The 19,514-nt window shown below is 42.7% G+C and overlaps 1 protein-coding gene across 1 annotated transcript in view; it reads right to left on the bottom strand.

The window, feature by feature from the left end:
- The window catches only part of LOC136882006 (G-protein coupled receptor Mth2), a 224,162-nt gene that overhangs the window by 66,000 nt on the left and 138,648 nt on the right, over positions 1 to 19,514 (bottom strand). The window lies entirely within an intron of this gene.

A 19,514-nucleotide genomic window follows, 5' to 3' on the forward strand; every position in this document is an offset into this window, starting at 1 on the left:
TGTGTGTGTTGTCTTCATCATCATTTCATCGTCATCATGACGCGCAGGTCGCCTATGGGAGTCAAATAGAAAGACCTGCGCCTGGCGAGCCGAACCCGTTGTGGGATATCCCGGCACTAAAAGCCATACGACATTTCATTTCATTACAACTGGGAATATTCGTTGAAACAGTCTTTGAACTTCACGAGCTGTGTTGACGTATGAATCGTACATAAAGGCACGCTATGCCGTTGAAGCGTACCCTTGAAATTAAATGGCGTATGGCTTTTAGTGCCGGGAGTGTCCGAGGACAAATTCGGCTCGCCAGGTAAAGGTCTTTTGATTCGACTCCCGTAGGCGACCTGCGCGTCGTGATGAGGATAAAATGATGATGAAGACGACACATACACCCAGCCCCCATGCCAGAGAAATTAACCAATGATGGTTAAAATTCCCGACCCTACGGGAATCGAACTCGGGACCCCTGTAACCAACGGCCAGCATGCTAACCAATTAGCCATGGAGCCGGACAGCGTACCCTTTATGACCCATTACAAAAAACACACACACACAGAGGAATTGCGATATTGGACACGTGTACAAGGTCAGCTACCGGGGATACGCACGTACACACACACACAAAGGTCGTGATCAGGGAACAAACATGTAATGACATACTCCGCCATCCCCTTTCCGCTTCGTGGCGGACGAGCGGGGAGATCGCCCACAGCAAAAACACCGCGCGCATCGGAGAAAGGCATATCTGATCAACCGATCACTCTGTATCATAAATAGTAAGATTGGCGATTGGAAATGCAATTCTTTTATATTATGAGATATCGCGTAACTTTATGCCGCATTAATAATCAGAAGAAGAAGTAGAAGCAGGAGAAGAAGAAGACCATTACTCATCGTCTTCTCCATCGAAGCCGGCCAGGAACAAAACAACGCAAGAGTAATTTCGCCTGGAAGATCACTGCGTTAGCTTTGTAGAACATTCATTCGATACCACTTTCTGAATGAATATAACTTAACTATAGGAGTGGAGACGAAGATATAAATATAACAATGGTAGATGAAATGTAGATATGAACATGGCAGTGATAGGGGAGGCAAGATATGGATATATATCGTATGGCTTTACAAGTACACAAACTATCTAATATCAAATGGAAATGTCCAAATTTGACCAGTCCAGAGCACTTGGAGTCACCTGGTATAGAAGCCTCAGATCACCGTTAAATGCTCCAAGTGGGCACTCCTTAACAATGTGTTACATTGTCTGCTCCTCCACTCCGTAGTCGCAGTCAGCAGATGGACGGAAACTCCATTTCTTCAACATGTAACCACACCTACCTTAACCCGTTCTAATTCGGTTCAGCTTCGACCAGTTTTTACGCAGCAGTTGGAATCCTTCAACCTTCTTTGTTGGATCTTAAACCAAGTGAGCGTTGTTGGATGGATGTTCATGCCAACGTTGTCGCCACTCGGAGGTCATGTCGAAAGAACTGACGCTTTTAAAATCAGTCCAGAGTGGTTTGCGTGATTTCGGACGAGTTGGTGATGGGTCTTGTAGGGCATATGGATATGATTATGGCAGAGAGGCCATGATATGAACATGACAATGACAGAGGGGGCCACGATATGGATACGATAATGGTAGTGGAGGCGAAAATATGAATATGAGAATGGTAGAGGAGACCAAGATATGAATATGACAGTGGTAGAGGATGCCAAGATATGAATATGACAATGGTAGTGGAGACCAAGATATGAATATAACAGTGGTAGAGGAGGACAAGATATGAATATGACAGTGGTAGAGTATGCTAAGATATGAATATGACAATGGTAGTGGAGACCAAGATATGAATATAACAGTGGTAGAGGAGGACAAGATATGAATATGACAGTAGTAGAGGAGGACAAGATATGAATATGACAGTGTTAGAGGAGGCCAAGATATGAATATGACAGTGGTAGAGGAGGCCAAGACATGAATATGACAATGGTAGAGGAGACCAAGATATGAATATGACAGTGGTAGAGGATGCTAAGATATGAATATGACAATGGTAGTGGAGACCAAGATATGAATATAACAGTGGTAGAGGAGGACAAGATATGAATATGACAGTGGTAGAGGATGCTAAGATATGAATATGACAATGGTAGTGGAGACCAAGATATGAATATAACAGTGGTAGAGGAGGACAAGATATGAATATGACAGTGGTAGAGGATGCTAAGATATGAATATGGCAATGGTAGTGGAGACCAAGATATGAATATAACAGTGGTAGAGGAGGACAAGATATGAATATGACAATAGTAGAGGAGACCAAGATATGAATATAACAGTGGTAGAGGATGCTAAGATATGAATATGGCAATGGTAGTGGAGACCAAGATATGAATATAACAGTGGTAGAGGAGGACAAGATATGAATATGACAGTGGTAGAGGATGCTAAGATATGAATATGGCAATGGTAGTGGAGACCAAGATATGAATATAACAGTGGTAGAGGAGGACAAGATATGAATATGACAGTGGTAGAGGAGGACAAGATATGAATATGACAGTGGTAGAGGATGCTAAGATATGAATATGGCAATGGTAGTGGAGACCAAGATATGAATATAACAGTGGTAGTGGAGACCAAGATATGAATATAACAGTGGTAGAGGAGGACAAGATATGAATATGACAGTGGTAGAGGATGCTAAGATATGAATATGGCAATGGTAGTGGAGACCAAGATATGAATATAACAGTGGTAGAGGAGGACAAGATATGAATATGACAGTGGTAGAGGATGCTAAGATATGAATATGACAATGGTAGAGGAGACCAAGATATGAATATAACAGTGGTAGAGGAGGCCAAGATATGAATATGAGAATGATAAAGAAGACCAAGTAATGAATATGACAGTGGTAGAGGAGACCAAGATATGAATATGAGAATGGTAAAGAAGACCAAGAAATGAATATGACAGTGGTAGAGTAGACCAAGATATGAATATGAGGAACCACTAAGGGTGGCTAAAGACGTCCAGTTATATAGAAAAAAAAATGTCAAAAACTAAGTAGATGATGTGGCGTAGGAGGGAGGTGAATAATTGGCTCTGGAAAGTTTAAATGATCGCGCTATGACCTTATCACGTCATCAATTGACTCTACCAAGAATCTGCCAGCGAGTTAAAGAGATTCTGGTCAGACGTTGTATCCATTGTATACAGTTCTTTAACTGTCACTTATTGGTTGACGAGATGTCACGGCCACACATTACGTCATTTCACGCTTCCCATAGTGCTTCATCTGCATACGAAAAGAAGTTGTTCCCAGAAGATGGTTAGATATCTGCCTTACTGCTAAAGAAGATGATGCAGCAGGAGAATTTTTGGTATCACCCACACTTCTCTTATTAACTGAACGGGGAAGGCGACAGCGGCAATGGAAAGCGGGACCGATGAATATTCAATGAATGTGAATGAGTAAAATAATTGTCTCTCGATCACGGGAAGAGGGAATTAATTTATTTTAATCATAATTAACCGTTAATTGCCTACTATTCTTCAGAAAGTCGGGCTGAGTGGCTCAGACGGTTAAGGCGCTGGCCTTCTGACCCCAACTAGGCAGATTCTATCCTGGCTCACTCCTGTGGTATTTGAAGTTGCTCAGATACGTCAGTCTCATGTCGGTAGATTTATTGGCACGTGAAAGAACTCCTGCGGGACTAAGTTCCGGCACCTCAGTGTCTCCGAAAACCGAAAAAGTAGTTAGTGGGGCGTAAAGCCAACAACATTATTATTATTATTATTATTATTATTATTATTATTATTATTATTATTATTATTTATGAATTGACCACTTAATTTCACGGTACAATTTCTTCTTTGAAGTTTCTCCTTTCTCCATTACTCCTTCATAAGGGCGCTATGCTGTTGCTTCTGTTCATCCATCCGGTCCCTTCCACTCTTTGCAGTTCTTTCGACTTGAAACCCTTCCAAATTTTGAATCATGGTCCGAAATGTTTTCTGTCTAACATATGAACTTCCTGGATGTTGGACTTTTCTAGATCTTTACGAACTTCATAAATTCATACAGTTGTTGTCTTCTTGTTCCACAGATACCGGTAGTCGAATAACTTTTGGTTAGTCTAGTTTGGTCCATACTGTACAGGTTATTATTATTATCATTATTATTATTATTATTATTATTATTATTATTTCTTTGCGTTTTGGCCATCTGCGGACCACGGTGCTTGTGTTCTAGCTGTGTTTTTTGTCGTCGTCTGCTCCTTTTGGCGTACTGGATTGTGTTCTTAGTGGCCTCTTGAGCCTTCCTATTGGCCCAGTATTCCTTCATTTTCTCGCTGAATTATTTCCTGCGCTCCTCCGACCAATTCCCGGCTCTTTTGTGGCTAGCTGATGTAAGGGATGTTAGTTCCTGTCAGTTATGGCGGCTTGATTAATATTAAGCTCTGCAAGATCTTTGTCCACTTGCTTGGTCCAGGGGAATCCAGGAGCTTTGCCTTTGTTAGCAACCTTGAAGATCTTATGGGATAATCTATTAGGATCCATTCTGTGTCCATAGAAAGTCAGACGTTTTCTTCTGATGGCATCTATGAGGTTTTCTTAATGCTGGTAGAGCTCATTGTTGGGTTTGTACCATCGCGTTCCATCTGGTAGGATCCTTGGCCCTATTATTCTTCTAAGGAATTATTATTATTATTATTATTATTATTATTATCATCCTGTACTAACCTTTTCATTTCTATGTAACTACAGCATCCTACACTACTCTAGTTTGCTTTCATACTCATACCTTAATAATATAATAATTTTATTTGCTTTACGTCCCACTAAGTACTTTTACGACTTTCGGAGACACCGAGGTGCTGGAATTTAGTCCCGCAGGAGTTCTTTTACGTGCCAGTAAATCTACTGACACGAGGCTGACGTATTTGAGCACCTTCAAATACCACCGGGCTGAGCCAGCATCGAACCTGCCAAGTTGGGGTCAGTAGGCCAGCGCCTCAACCGTCTGAGCCACTCAGCCCGGCTATTCATACCTTGGTCCACCCCTACCGATCTCACCACATACACTTCCCTATATATATATAAAGCACAAGTCCTGGGTGTCTTAAGATGTGTCCTATCATTCTATCTCTTCTTCTCGTCAAATTTAGTCAAATCGATCTCCTCTCACCAATTCGATGCAGTATCTCTTCATTCGTGATTCGATCTATCATCTCACCTTCAGCATTCTTCTGTAACAGCACATTTTTAAAGCTTCTATTCTATTTCTTTCTGAGCGAATTATCGTCCATGTTTCACTTCCATACAATGCCACATTCCAGACGAAAGTCTTCAAAAAGAGTTTTTCTAATTCCTATATCAATGTTCGAGGTGAACACATTTATTTTCTTAAGAAAGGCCTTTATTGCGTTTGCTAGTCTGCTTTTTATGTCCTCCTTACTTCTGCCATCGTTAGTTATTTTACTCCCCAAGTAACAATATTCATCTACTTCCTTTAAGACTTCATTTCCTAATCTAATATTTCCTGCATCAGCTGACTTCGTTCGACCGCACTCTATTACTTTTGTTTTGGACTTATTTATTTTCATCTTGTACTCCTTACCCAAGACTCTGTTATAACATTCAACAATTTCCTCAGATCTTCTGCAATACCATCAGCAAATCTTCGTGTTTTGATTTTCTCTCCTTGAATTGTGATCCCTTTCCCAAATTCCTCTTTGATCTCGTTTACTGCCTGTTCTATATAAACAGTGAAAAGGAGGGCGACAAACTGCAACCTTGCCCCACTCCTTTCTGGATTGTTGCTTCTTTTTCAAATCCCTCAATTCTTATCACTGCAGACTGATTTGTATACAGATTGTAGATCCCGATCGTCTTCAGAACCTCAAATAGCTTAGTCCTATCAACATTATCAAATGCATTATATTTTCCTATTTTACATTAATTTTTCCTTATCTACGAAGCCTAATCACTAGTGACAGGTGGTGGTGGTTATTGTTTTAAGAGTACAACTAGGCAACCATCCTCTATATAACACTAATCAGAAGGTAAAATGGAAGGGATCCGACACTTCGAAAAATGAAGATATCGACCAAAGGAAGACAAAGGCCACGAAGGGCGTGAAAACGAAAGACTCCCTAGCCCTCGCAAACCTAATAGCGTCGGGGTCGGAAAAGAACTAGAGTTGACCAAGGGAGGTCGGATAGGATAGATGAAAGTGAGGAGCCTCGCACAAGTAAGTGGAAGCAATGCCAGGACTCACCTAAGGTCCCCGTGGTCGCCAACCCACGCTCCAAAGTTCAGAGTCCCTGGGACCCCTTTTAGTCGCCTCTTATGACAGGCAGGAGATACCGTGGGTGTTATTCTACCTGCGGGGGTGGCAGCTAATCCCACTATCCACTACACCACACAGGGGGGCTTATACATATTATAGGCCTAAAATCTGTGAAAAGGCCGATCCCTGCTATGTACAATTAACTCGATTTCTCAAAAGGTTTGTGTAATTTTGTTCTAGTCTTGTACAGCCCTGAAGATATTCGTATGTCTCATGGGATGCATTGGCAACATGGTCTGTAATTTCTTTCAGTGAGACCGCAACACTTACGGCTTGTTAAATCCCATCTCAAATCCAATTATAGCCTAGCGTGGGTACTGGGCTACTGAATGTGTTACGTGAGTCATTACATGTGATGTCGGGGGAGAACAATTCGTTTTAAACGTTGGTGGGTGATTAAGTTTCCTGAAGGAACGCAGAATTGCTGAAGCAATGCTCAGTCATGAATGACCAAGTGCTAAAAGAGTGGGTGCAAGCAGGCTTTGGTTTGAACGGGTGGGCGAGTGGCTTCCTAAATAAGAGCTCTGTCTCATGGCTACAGATGGAGGTATTGTCGTTGCATATGCCAGAATGGTGAAGATTCATTCACTTCGCGGATAGAAGGTACTTTTCACTAAACAGTTCAAATATGATGGACATAATTTAGTAGTCCGCCTGTTAGCTACTGTCTTCGAGGGACCCGGGTTCGATTCCCGAAACTGTCAGAAATTTAAGGTTAGCAGGAGGGCATAAAGGGCTGCATCATCTCGGGACGAGGGCACGAATATACCCTCGAAGCATAACTGTTAAATGCCGTCCTCAAGGGCGTGGGTTCGACACCCAGTACTGCCATTGGGGGTGTGCCTGAAAAGAACTGCACCACCTCGGAATGAGGACAAGACTTTACTTTTATCATTTAGTATTCTAACATGGATATGTTTGTTTCTCCTTCAAGTGTCATGGCTGCCAGTGGTTCAAGTAATTTCAAAGATGGCCATCACATTAGCACTCTATATTTTTCATGTTGTTGTATATGCCATTTTATTTACTTGCAATAATACAATACAATGTAAGGAAAATATAAATAATGGTAGAAAAACCAACTCTTGAGTCCTGGTGTAGCACATATGAAGTCATTAAAACTACTATGTTGTTGGGTATTCAGCCTGAAGGCTGGTTGGATCCTCATCAGGTCTAGCATTAGCTGTCACAGATGGCCAAGGTGTCACTAAAGAGACGTACTAGGGAAATGAGGAGTGAGGTATTTTCCCGTTGAGCAAAAGATAATTTTCTTTGGTGAACATTTTAAAGTTGTTTTAGCAAAATGAAACATATTGAATGCAAAAACAGATTCGGGACTGAAGAGGTTATGGCTGGCTCGAACACATCACTGCCTTCTGAATACTACCTTGAATTACTTCCGAGGGGAATAACAGCGAGAAAACCGAGAAAAGCGTCAAGAAACCGCGGTTTCGAAGTCAAGGATTAAACAATGGTGCAACAGCTTAATGCGTTGCGTACGTTATACACTCACAAGGCCGTTTTGAAAAGCGGCTCGGTGTTGTTTGAAAATGCACCGCTAGATCGCATTGTTTAGACCTGTTCAACCGTACGGTTTTATTAGGCGGCGATACGTAATAAATCAAATTTGACCGGGCGAGTTGGCCGTGCGCGTAGAGGCGCGCGGCTGTGAGCTTGCATCCAGGAGATAGTAGGTTCGAATCCCACTATCGGCAGCCCTGAAAATGGTTTTCCGTGGTTTCCCATTTTCACACCAGGCAAATGCTGGGGCTGTACCTTAATTAAGGCCACGGCCGCTTCCTTCCAACTCCTAAGCCTTTCCTATCCCATCGTCGCCGTAAGACCTATCTGTGTCGGTGCGACGTAAAGCCCCTAGCAAAAAAATAAAATCAAATTTGAATTGAATTAATGCATATGACACATTTATGGGAATACAACAAACATTAACTTCATCTTTTAATAAATAACTGTCTTAATTGTTAATACTCTGCTGCATAATGGGAATCATAATTTTAGCAGTTTACGACTTTTTCATGAAATTCTTCGCGAAATCAGTGTCATTTGTAATCTTTCTTGCATAATTTTAAAGTTTTGGTTTGAGGAACTTCGTTACAATAATGTCAGGGAGTGGCTGCGCATTACATTTATCACATAGAAATATTTGTATGAATTTGAGAACAACAAACACTTTGAGTTTTTAAAGCACATTTGCATTTTGTACATATTTTATGGCATACGAAGTGAATTTAAGAACATTTCTTAAGAAGAAAACAAACTTTCTCGATGGGTAAGGTAATGCGCCTCGGTCTTGTGCCTTAATTAGACACATCAAAGGGCTGTTGGTATTGATTCCAGGAAGTTGCTCTAGACAGAACGAACACTGCAATTCGAACCAAGTATCTACGTGTCATATCCAATGATGTCAGTTCTATTGAGTTTGGGTAATCTGCAATAGACAACTTATGGATTGTTTACTTTCGAGGTCTTATACAAAGAAAAGAAAATTCTAGCTGACAGATAAACAACACATCATATAGTGATAAGTCAAGTAACTCTAAAATAGCCTTGGGCAGACAATTTGAGTTCATTTTATGCATCTCTACCCCGGCACATTGCTGTTTGATGGCATCTAATGTCTTGAACGTATTCCTTTCTTCATTGCTTGTATCCAACGTATTTATCATGCCGATTTTTAATGTTGTTTCCATTGCATTCAAGTATGTTCTCATGTCCATCATGTCATTAAATCAACTTTTCCTTCGCAAATGACTGAAGAACAGTTCAATGTCATCATTACTCAGGTTGCCAAACCAGGCCTTGTTTCGGGTATCTTTTCCTGTAGTTGGTCTAGGAGGTTTGCATAGTATTGCCCCGTAACTGTTTGACCAGTAGGAAGATAATCTATCAGCAAAATGCCTTTTGCATCCCAGAAAACTGAGGCCATGACCTTTCCGGCCGAACGCACTGCCTTTGCTTTCTTTGGTGGTGGTGAATCAGCATGTTTCCACTGCTTTGACTGCTGTTTTGTCTCTGGGGTATAGTAGTGGGCCCAAGTTTCATCTGTAGTCGCAAACCGGCGCAAAAAATCTTGTTGGTTGCACTGAAAACGGGCCAGACTTTGTTCGGACACTTCCAATCTGGTGCGTTTATTGTCCAATGTCAAGAGCCGCGGCACCCATCTTGCGGATAATTTTTTCATACCCAATTCTTCGGTTAAAATATAATATACCCATTCAGAAGACATCCCTACAGCTTCAGCAATCTCCCGCACTTTCAGTCGACGATCCTCCATGACTATTTTATGCACTTTTGCGATAAATTCTGCGGTCGTAACATTTTTGGCCGTCCACTACGCGGATCATCATCCAAGCTCTCCCGACCAAATTTAAACTCCCTGGTTCACTTGGCAACAGTTGAAAATAAAGGAGCAGAGTCTCCCAGTGTGTTATGAAAGTCGGCATGAATTTCCTTTGCGTTCATACCTTTCTTTATAAAGTATTTAATCACTGCTCGAATCTCAGTTTTTTCCATTGTCACAAATCACTACGCGGGAACAACAACAACAACAGAGTCGTCACTACCACACTCCTGCAGCTAGAGCACTGACGCGCCACGTGTTCACTCACAAAGGATGTGTGATTATTGCGCGGGAACCTCGTTGCTCTAGCACAGACATCTAGCGGTGATTCCGAGAACTTTTCACAAACCGTCCTCGTACGTCGAATTTGTTGTCAGTTGGATACCTTGGTGTGTTTCTTAGCTTTTTCTTGAACGTTTGGTCTGCATTGGTTTGAATCTTTTCAATAAACGGCAGAAAGGTCTCCGTTAACCACATTGCCTTGTCATCGTCTACTGCGGAGAATATTACTTTGTCAGAATTTCGTGAAATGTACGACTGTTTTATGGCATAGACTTCGTGTATGTCATGCCACTTGCGGACCATGTCCAAAAAATGTAATTGTTTTCTGGAGATCGGGTAAGGATTGCTTTTCCCAAATAATTTCGATACCAAAGGTAGCAACACGGTTGATTGCAGCATGATATAGTGTTACTGCTGCTCTTACAGACAGTTTATGGAGGTTTTTATTTTCTATATTGCTCTGATGGATGTTGCTGCTTTCTCCCTTATGTGTATCCCGAGGTAACTGAAGAAATTAGTTAATTCTAGATCTTTACATTTTACAAGACATGAAGGACCCCACTAATGCTTTGGAGAACTATCTCCACAATGTGAATTGTCGACAAGGACAGGACTAAAACCTGCCACCTAGCGGCAGAAAGGCGTAATAGCTGTGCCCGCTTTTTTGGCTTGAAAAGACCTGCATTTTACGGCCTTGTGAGATATAACGTAGGCAACGGTTAATGACAACGCCACGGTAAGAATTTTACCACGGCTTCGCAACACCTGATATTTACCGAGAATAGTGCACCCGGGCATAAGAGCACGGCCATAAATATTCGCAAGATATCATGAAAAAAAAATTCAACATGGGTGGTTTAATAATGATTTTCTCCTTACCAGAATCACTGTAGTCCTTTTAATTGTATCTTCTATTACAGCCCCTTATTTCTAGGATTAATTAATTTAGTTTCGTTAGGTTAGCTTATCAGCCGATACGGAAAGTAAAGGGTTCGTACGAGTAGGGAACTGGAGTCAGTCACCTATTATTAATTGTAATAAGTACGCCACAATCTACTTCTCCAGCCAAAATACGGTTTGAAACGAGGTGTCTGTTCAATCTTCAAACGGACTGCCCCCTGTCCCTTTCTCTCTGATCATCAACCTCAAGATACTGCAGATATACGAGATGTAGTACCAAATCCATTTCAAGGATAAAATCAGTGCTCATTGATGCACGCAATACAGGGTAAAGCGAAATTCGCGCACTCGGGCGTCGCAGCGCGACGACTCATATGCCAGCAATAAAAAAAAGGTCTCTCACAAAAGTTCCTCCTGCTAGTATATCCGGGAGAAAAAGTACGTTGAAGGGTGGCAATCTGGCAACACTGTAACCACATGTAGAGTAACTACCTCTGTCAGCACACAATAGTCGTACTGTACAGTTGGTGCAGTGGATAGAGTTTTGAGTTAGCATGCAGGAGGTCGAGGGGGTCGATCCTGGTTTGAGGCGTATGTTCCTTATTTCGTAAATGTAGTCCAGGTGGTATGGTATCTGGCATCTTAATCGTCAACAGCGATTGCAGCGCGTCCTATAGAAACCATTTGCACTTACATACTACGATCCTAGAAATGGACGAACATTCGTTTTCACTGGTCAGCTTTGAAAGACGCCCTTTCCACGTCGTGGGCGTGAATTTGTTCGCACCTCTTCATCTACTAGATGCGTTACAACGTGTTCAGCTTTACTAAATTTTGGAAATGTAGGATACATGTGACCTAAGAAACCTTGTCTTACTTATTACTAGGGCCCGGATTTTTAGGTTCTTAAAAACCACGTTTTAGTTTTTTAATACCTCAAAATAGTTTTTTTAGTTTTTTATCCTCCTGAAATAGTTTTTAATGATCATTTCAATCATTTCTAAAGTTATACTATTCATTCAAACTTTTTTTTTTGCAGTCGCTTAAGTGCGGCTAGTATCCAGTAATCGGGAGATGGTGGGTTCGAATCCCACTGTCGGCAGCCCTGAAGATAGTTTTCTGTGGTTTCCCATTTTAACATTAGGCAAATGCTGGAGCTGTACCTTAATTAAGGCCACGGCCGCTTCCTTCCCATTCCTAGGCCTTTCCTATCCCAACGTCGCCATAAGACCTATCTGCGTCGGTGCGACGTAAAGCAAATGATTACTTGCCTTTAGGCATCGCCACATCTGAGATGCGTAAGCTTCTTAAACTGCCTTCAATAATAATTTGATTTATAGGGAAAATTAATTTTTTCCGTCACAAAATAATGTGTATAGAGCTAAACAGTCGTAGCTGGCGGTAGTCGACCGTACACAATGAGAAGCTGGCAAGTTAGGCGGGCTTGTACCTGCTAGATACAGGTCAGTGAACGCTCTTGATTTGTGCTGTACCCTAGTGGAATAGTATCGTATCATGTTGTTTCGCTCTCACTAGTTATACTTACAAACCACTTCCAGTTCCAAACCATGAAGTCACTTCAAAAAGTCGTGCATAATGTTTATTTATAAAAAAATCATTCAATTTCATTAATATTTGGTACTTCTATTTCAAAATAACGTAATACTGTCTTGAATAGCCCATTTAGTTTTTTTTTTTTTAGGTTTTAACGTCTTATTTAGTTATTTTTAGGTTTTATAAGATTCGAGTAATTTACTCCAATGATAATGAAATGGATAAGTAAGTTAAAATACTGCAGTTAGCTAGCAAGGAATAAACTAGTTTAAAACCTAAAAATCCGGGCCCTACTTATTACAATATGTAGTGTCCGATGGAAATTAGCAAATAAAAAAGTGCGCCTCAACCCAGGATCGAACCCTCGAGCTCCTGCATGATAACTCAAAACTCTACCCACTGCACCAACTGTACAGCACGTCTAGTTTATGCTGACAGAGGTAGTTACTCTACATGTGGTTACAGTGTTGCCAGATTGCCACTCTTCAACGTTCTTTTTCTGTCGGATATACTCGCAGGACGAACTTTCGTGAGAGACATTTTTTTATTGCTGGCATGTGAGGAGTCGCGCTGCGACGCCCGAGTTCGGGAATTTCGCTTCATCCTGTATGCAACGACCTCGTGAGGTTATGCAGAGTACGAAGGCCTTAAAACTTTGGTTAGCTGCTTAACTGCTCGCTTGAAATTCAACTTAACCATGGTAAGCTAATCATTTTACTCTAGTTAGTTCTTTAAAAGGTTCAAAAATCGTGAGACGTTCATTATTTTTTTCTTGCAACGGGGTTTGAACATTCTCGTTTTCTCAGTATCTTTGTGAAAGACAAACAGAAATATGGATTATAATAAAATAATAGAAGATACGGTCATCCATTGAAATATTAGTGATATAATATATAATATAATTCATTTACACTTTTGTCAGTTTAACGTCTAGGGTTGGTTTTTCCCTCGGACTCAGCGAGAGATCCCACCTCTACCGCCTCAAAGACAGTGTCCTAGAGCGTGAGATATTTGGCTCTGTATACAACACGGGAGGAGGACCAATAGCTCGTCCACGCGGCCTTATCTGCTATGCTGAAACAGGGGCGTTGTGGACAATGAGAAGGTTGGAAGCAGTGCTATTTTCCGCTAAATATGGCGGGATGAGAAGACTGTCGGCGGAGAAATATATCATTCAGCGGACTTTTTGGCGGAATTCTAGATTTATTATAGCGAAATTCAGTGTTTTATCCATTTTACGTGTTTTTTAATTTGTACTTCAGTCTTTCTCCGAGCTATTCCGTTTTTCTTGTCAGGAGCTAGCAGTCACATGAGGAAAACACGTTATTTGGATTTGATGTTATGAGATCGTGGTATCATAAATTTGTAATACGTGGGGAAAGGGTACTTATCTCTTCGTTGACGAATGAGGACAGATAATGAATCTGAGAGAGTAGCGTTTATATTTATGCTATGAAGGGAGACCGTTTAATGAACTCGCCTGTTCTTGGAGTAGGGGATTCACCTAGTTTGCACCCGGCACTAAAACGCCTACAAGTTTTAGCTCGTCGGCTTTAATCCCAGTGAAACTCACAGATCAGGTGAGTGCAGAAATTTACTTATTATTATTATTGCTCATTATTTGAGATCGGATTTCTTGACGGAATTTTAGCGGATTTTTAGTACTAATTAGCGGATCTTGAAAATATAAGTTGGCAACACTGGTTGGAAGGGATAAACAAGGAAGACGGAAGGAAGCGGCCGTGTACCATCCCGATATTTGCCTGGAGGAGAGTTGGGAAACCACGGAAAATCACTTCGAGGATGTCTGAGATGGGAATTGAACCCCTCTCTAGTCATTTGACCTCCCGAGGCTGAGTGGAAGTGGATCACGTTCCAGTCCTCGTAACGCTTTTTAAATTTCGTGGCAGAACCGGAATTCGAAACCGGACCTCCGGGGGGTGGGAGCTAATCACACTAACCACTACACCACAGAAGCGGACTTAGTTCTACAAAAAAAAGTGCAAACAATAACAATTAAGATTTTTTCTTGCATTCTTTAATGTCTTGTTACAGAAAAGAGATTCAGAAGATATAAGCACATTTACGTAGCCATCGTTGAGTTGGAAAAGGCATTTGACAATTTTCACTGGGGTAAAATGTTCTATATCCTGAAAGAGTTCTCACAAGCGAACTGTTTAAGAACCAGCTGGTTATTGTTAAGACAGGCAATGAAACAAGAGAAGCAAAGATCAGGAAAGGTGTTAGAGTCGTTTGCTGTCTGTCGGTGATATTCAATGCATACAAAGCACCACTGAATGAGCTTCGGGAGAAAGTCAGTGTAGGAGATAAGATCCAAGGTGAAAAATTGGATATGCCGGCAGTATGTCGATGACATAACGATAACAGAAAATGATGATCTCAAGTTAGTAGGAAAAAATAGCCGGAGCTGGCGCAGGGGCTAATGTGCAAGATGGCGGCTATACACGGGCTCTTATGGGACTAACTCTGGGGAGCTGGCTCAAGAGTTATTGTCTACGATGGCGACTATACATAAGCCCTTATGGAGAAAGCTGGCTCAGGGGCGACACAGGACTTAAGGAGACGGCCTAGGGGCGATTGCGCAAGATGGCGGCTATACACGGGCTCTTACGGAAGCTGGCTCAGGGGAGACATAGGACTTAAGGAGATTGCCTAGGGGCGATTGCGCAAGATGGTGGCTATACACAGGCTCTTATGGGACTAACTCTAGGGAGCTGGCATAGGGCCACATGCGCAAGATAGCGGCTATGCATAGGCTTTTATGGAGAAAGCTGGCTCAGGGGAGACATAGGACTTAAGGAGACGGCCTAGGGGTGATTGCGCAAGATGGTGGCTATACACAGGCTCTTATGGGACTAACTCTAGGGAGCTGGCACAAGGCCACATGCGCAAGATAGCGGCTATGCATAGGCTTTTATGGAGAAAGCTGACTCAGGGGAGACATAGGACTTAAGGAGACGGCCTAGGGGCGATTACGCAAGATGGTGGCTATACACAGGCTCTTATGGGACTAACTCTAGGGAGCTGGCATAGGGCCACATGCGCAAGATATCGGCTATGCATAGCCTCTTATGGAGAAAGCTGACTCAGGGGAGACATAGGACTTAAGGAGACGGCCTAGGGGAGATTGCGCAATATGGCGGCTATACACGGGCTCTTACGGAAGCTGGCTCAGGGGAGACATAGGACTTAAGGAGATTGCCTAGGGGCGATTACGCAAGATGGTGGCTATACACAGGCTCTTACGGGACTAACTCTAGGGAGCTGGCACAAGGCCACATGCGCAAGATAGCGGCTATGCATAGCCTCTTATGGAGAAAGCTGACTCAGGGGAGACATAGGACTTTGAACTTTGGAGCGTGGATTGGCGACCACGGGGCCCTCAGCTGAGACCTGGCATTGCTTCCACTTACTTGTGCCAGGCTCCTCACTTTCATCTATCCTATAGGACCTTCCTTGGTCAACTCTTGTTCTTTTCCGACCCCGACGCTATTAGGTTTGCGAGGGCTAGGGAGTCTTTCATTTTCACGCCCTTCGTGGCCCTTGTCTTCCTCTGGCCGATATCTTCATTTTTCGAAGTGTCGGACCCCTTCCATATTTTCCCTCTGATTAGTGTTATATAGAGGATGGTTGCCTAGTTGTACTTCCTCTTAAAACAATAATCACCACCACCACCACCACCACCAGACATAGGACTTAAGGAGACGGCCTAGGGGCGATTACGCAAGATGGTGGCTATACACAGGCTCTTATGGGACTAACTCTAGGGAGCTGGCATAGGGCCACATGCGCAAGATAGCGGCTATGCATAGGCTTTTATGGAGAAAGCTGGCTCAGGGGAGACATAGGATTTAAGGAGATGGCCTAGGGGTGATTGTGCAAGATGGCGGCCTCGTACAACTTCCTAGTGCTAGGGACCTCGAGGCAAGATGGTTGCTATACATTGGTTATATGAGACTAACATTAAGGAGATGGATCAGGAGTTAATGGTGATACACTGTAGGCCTAACTCTACAGAGCTGCCTCAGGGGCTCACAACTTTTAACTTATGACCTGTTAGTTTGATCAGCCTGACATTCGAGAACTAAGGCAAGGGATGCTATGCAAGATAGCTCATATACTCTATTCGTATAGACCTAACTGGAGAGATACCTCAGGGGCTCACAACTTTTAACTTATGACCTGTTAGTTTGATCAGCCTGACATTCGACAACTGAGGCAAGGGCTACTATGCAAGATAACTGCTATGCTCTATTCGTATAGACCTAACTGGAGAGATACCTCAGGGGCTCACAACTTCTAACTTATTACTTTTATCAACCTAACTTTCGGGGGACTGAAGCAAGGGCTACTACGCAAGATAGCTCCTATACTCTATTCGTTTAGACTAAACTAGAGGACTCCCTCAGGGGCTCACAACTTTTAACTTATGCCCTATTAGTTTTATCAGCCATGCTAAATCCGCTGCGAAGCCGGTCCCAACCCCGGTTCAAAAAGGATGAAGGGCTGTATGATTAGCATACTGACCTTAGGTTTACAAGGCCTTGGGTTCGATTCCTGGCGGGTCGTGATTTTAACTGCGTATGATTAAGTTTTCTGGCTTGAGAACTAAGTTTTTTAGTCGTAATAAACTTCTCTTCATCTATATAAAAAAGGGCTTGGGTTCAATTTTCGCCTAGGTCATGAATTTAACTGTGCATGATCACGTTTTCTGGCTTGGGGACTAAGTGTTTTCGTCGTGTTGATCCAAATATATTGAGGAAAAGGTCAAGAAGGAGGAGAAGAAGAAAAATAAATAGCATGTCCTGTATTCTACGCTCCGTGTTTGAAACCATTATGATGCCTTCTCTTAATAATGATATACTTCTTTGACTGCATCGTCTACTATATTTCCACCATCTTTACTCACTGTTGTTCGCAAGCTCTCGGTAGCTGTTTCTTGATCAGCATTCCTGTATGCTACAAATGAGCTTCAAAAACAGGTAACAAGAGTTCGCATAGAGAAAATTTATTTTATAGCAGACAAATCGAGGTCCTATAAACGCTAACCTAAGCTCACAAGTTTAGCGGCTACTAGAACCCCTCTTGGTCGCTATTTGCAACTCCTGCCGCAGTTCCAAAAGTTAGACTGATAAAAACTAATACGTAATAAGTTACAAGTTGTAAGCCTTTGAGGTATGAGACTTCATTGTGTCAAACGATCGTGTAAGTAAACCCCTGTAGAAGCTCTACAGAGTTAGGCTTACGCCAAACTCAGCTAAAGACCCCGACTTGGCTAACCCATGCTCTTCCAAGTCGGGCGCCCCTTTTAGTAGCCTCTTTCGGCAGTATTCCATAAGATGACGACATCCTATTGTCTTAGGGTGTCATATAGTGCCCCTCATCCTTTTTGAACCGGGGTTGGTATCGGCTTGGCAGCAGATTTAGCATGTCTGATAAAACTAATAGGTCATAAGTTACAAGTTGTGAGCCCCTGAGGGAGTCCTCTAGTTAAGTCTGAATGAAGAGAGTATAGCAGTTATCTTGCATAGTAGCCTTTGCTTAAGTCCCCCGAAAGTTAAGTTGATAAAATTAATAAGTCGTAAGTTAGAAGTTGTGAGCCCCTGAGGTATCTCTCCAGTTAGGTCTATACGAATAGAGCACAGCAGTTATCTTGCCTTAGTTCTCGAATGTTAGGCTGATAAAACTAATAGGTCATAAGTTACAAGTTGTGAGCCTCTGAGACAGCTGTAGAGTTAGGCCTAAGAGTAACGTCATCATGGTAGTGAGAGCTGTAGTAACGTCACCGCTAACAAGTTTTGGCCTGTACCTAAAGCCCCGCAGGTCTCTCAAATCCAGGGGCGTATTCTCCTTGAATGCAAGGCATTCATTGCATGCGTTATGATAACACAAAGAACTGTCTGATGTACCATTTTAGGTTGCTTCAAGTCAAATATTAACGATTTCATCTCTCAGAAGTTCAAAAGGTCCGCGCAACTGTATTGGTTCCGTTGCTTGACTACGTGTGGTGCTGGTGTAGTCTCGCCGTCTACTCCACTCTAGGAAGGAAGAGACAGCGAATGCAGGAGTTAAGGATGAAAGGCATTCAATCTTAAAATTGCATTCAGTGGCAGACGTAGTTCTGAAACCCTCCGAACGATGTCGCTGCAATTGAAACTTGGTCAGAATTTGTCACCCCATACCCGTGCTACCGTCTGCCATCTGTTAGCAACTTGGAGAAAGTCGGCATCTTTACCCCCCCCCGGCGAGAACCCAATGTGACGAAACTGACCAATGCCACTGGGGTGACTTACCTCCAGTGCTTGAGTTGTGGCTAACTAGTGAGTTAATTCATTGTGTTTTCGGTGTTTTGTTATATTTTGCGCACATGTGGTATTAACGATGGATGAGTCTAAAACGGATATAATTGTAAATCAGTTTGAAAAGCCATTTACTGGCCGTTCGTTTGATGAAAAGATTCAAATAGTTAAAGCCGGGAGACCTCTACCTTCCCTCGTAAATTTCTTCTTCTTCTTCTTCATCTGTTTACCCTCCAGGGTTGGCTTTTCCCTCGGACTCAGCGAGGGATCCCACCTCTACCGCCTCAAGGGCAGTGTACTGGAGCTTCAGACTCTTGGTCGGGGGATACAACTGGGGAGGATGACCAGTACCTCGCCCAGGCTGCCTCACCTGCTATGCTGAACAGGGGCCTTGCGGGGGATGGGAAGATTGGAAGGGATAGACAAGGAAGAGGGAAGGAAGCGGCTGTGGCCTGAAGTTATGTACCTTCCCGGCATTTGCCTGGAGGAGAAGTGGGAAACCACGGAAAACCACTTCGAGGACGGCTGAGGTGGGAATCGAACCCACCTCTACTCAGTTGATCTCCCGAGGCTGAGTGGACCCCGTTCCAGCAGAGCCGGAAATCGAACCCGGGCCTCCGGGGGTGGCAGCTAATCACACTAACCACTACACCACGGAGGCGGACCCTCGTAAATTTAAAAACAGAAAACAAGAATTGTGTACGCACGTTCAATCCAGAAACTTACAGTAAAACTGTTTGG

This window comes from Anabrus simplex, chromosome 10 (genome assembly GCF_040414725.1).
Source record: "Anabrus simplex isolate iqAnaSimp1 chromosome 10, ASM4041472v1, whole genome shotgun sequence".
NCBI classification, from domain to species: domain Eukaryota; kingdom Metazoa; phylum Arthropoda; class Insecta; order Orthoptera; family Tettigoniidae; genus Anabrus; species Anabrus simplex.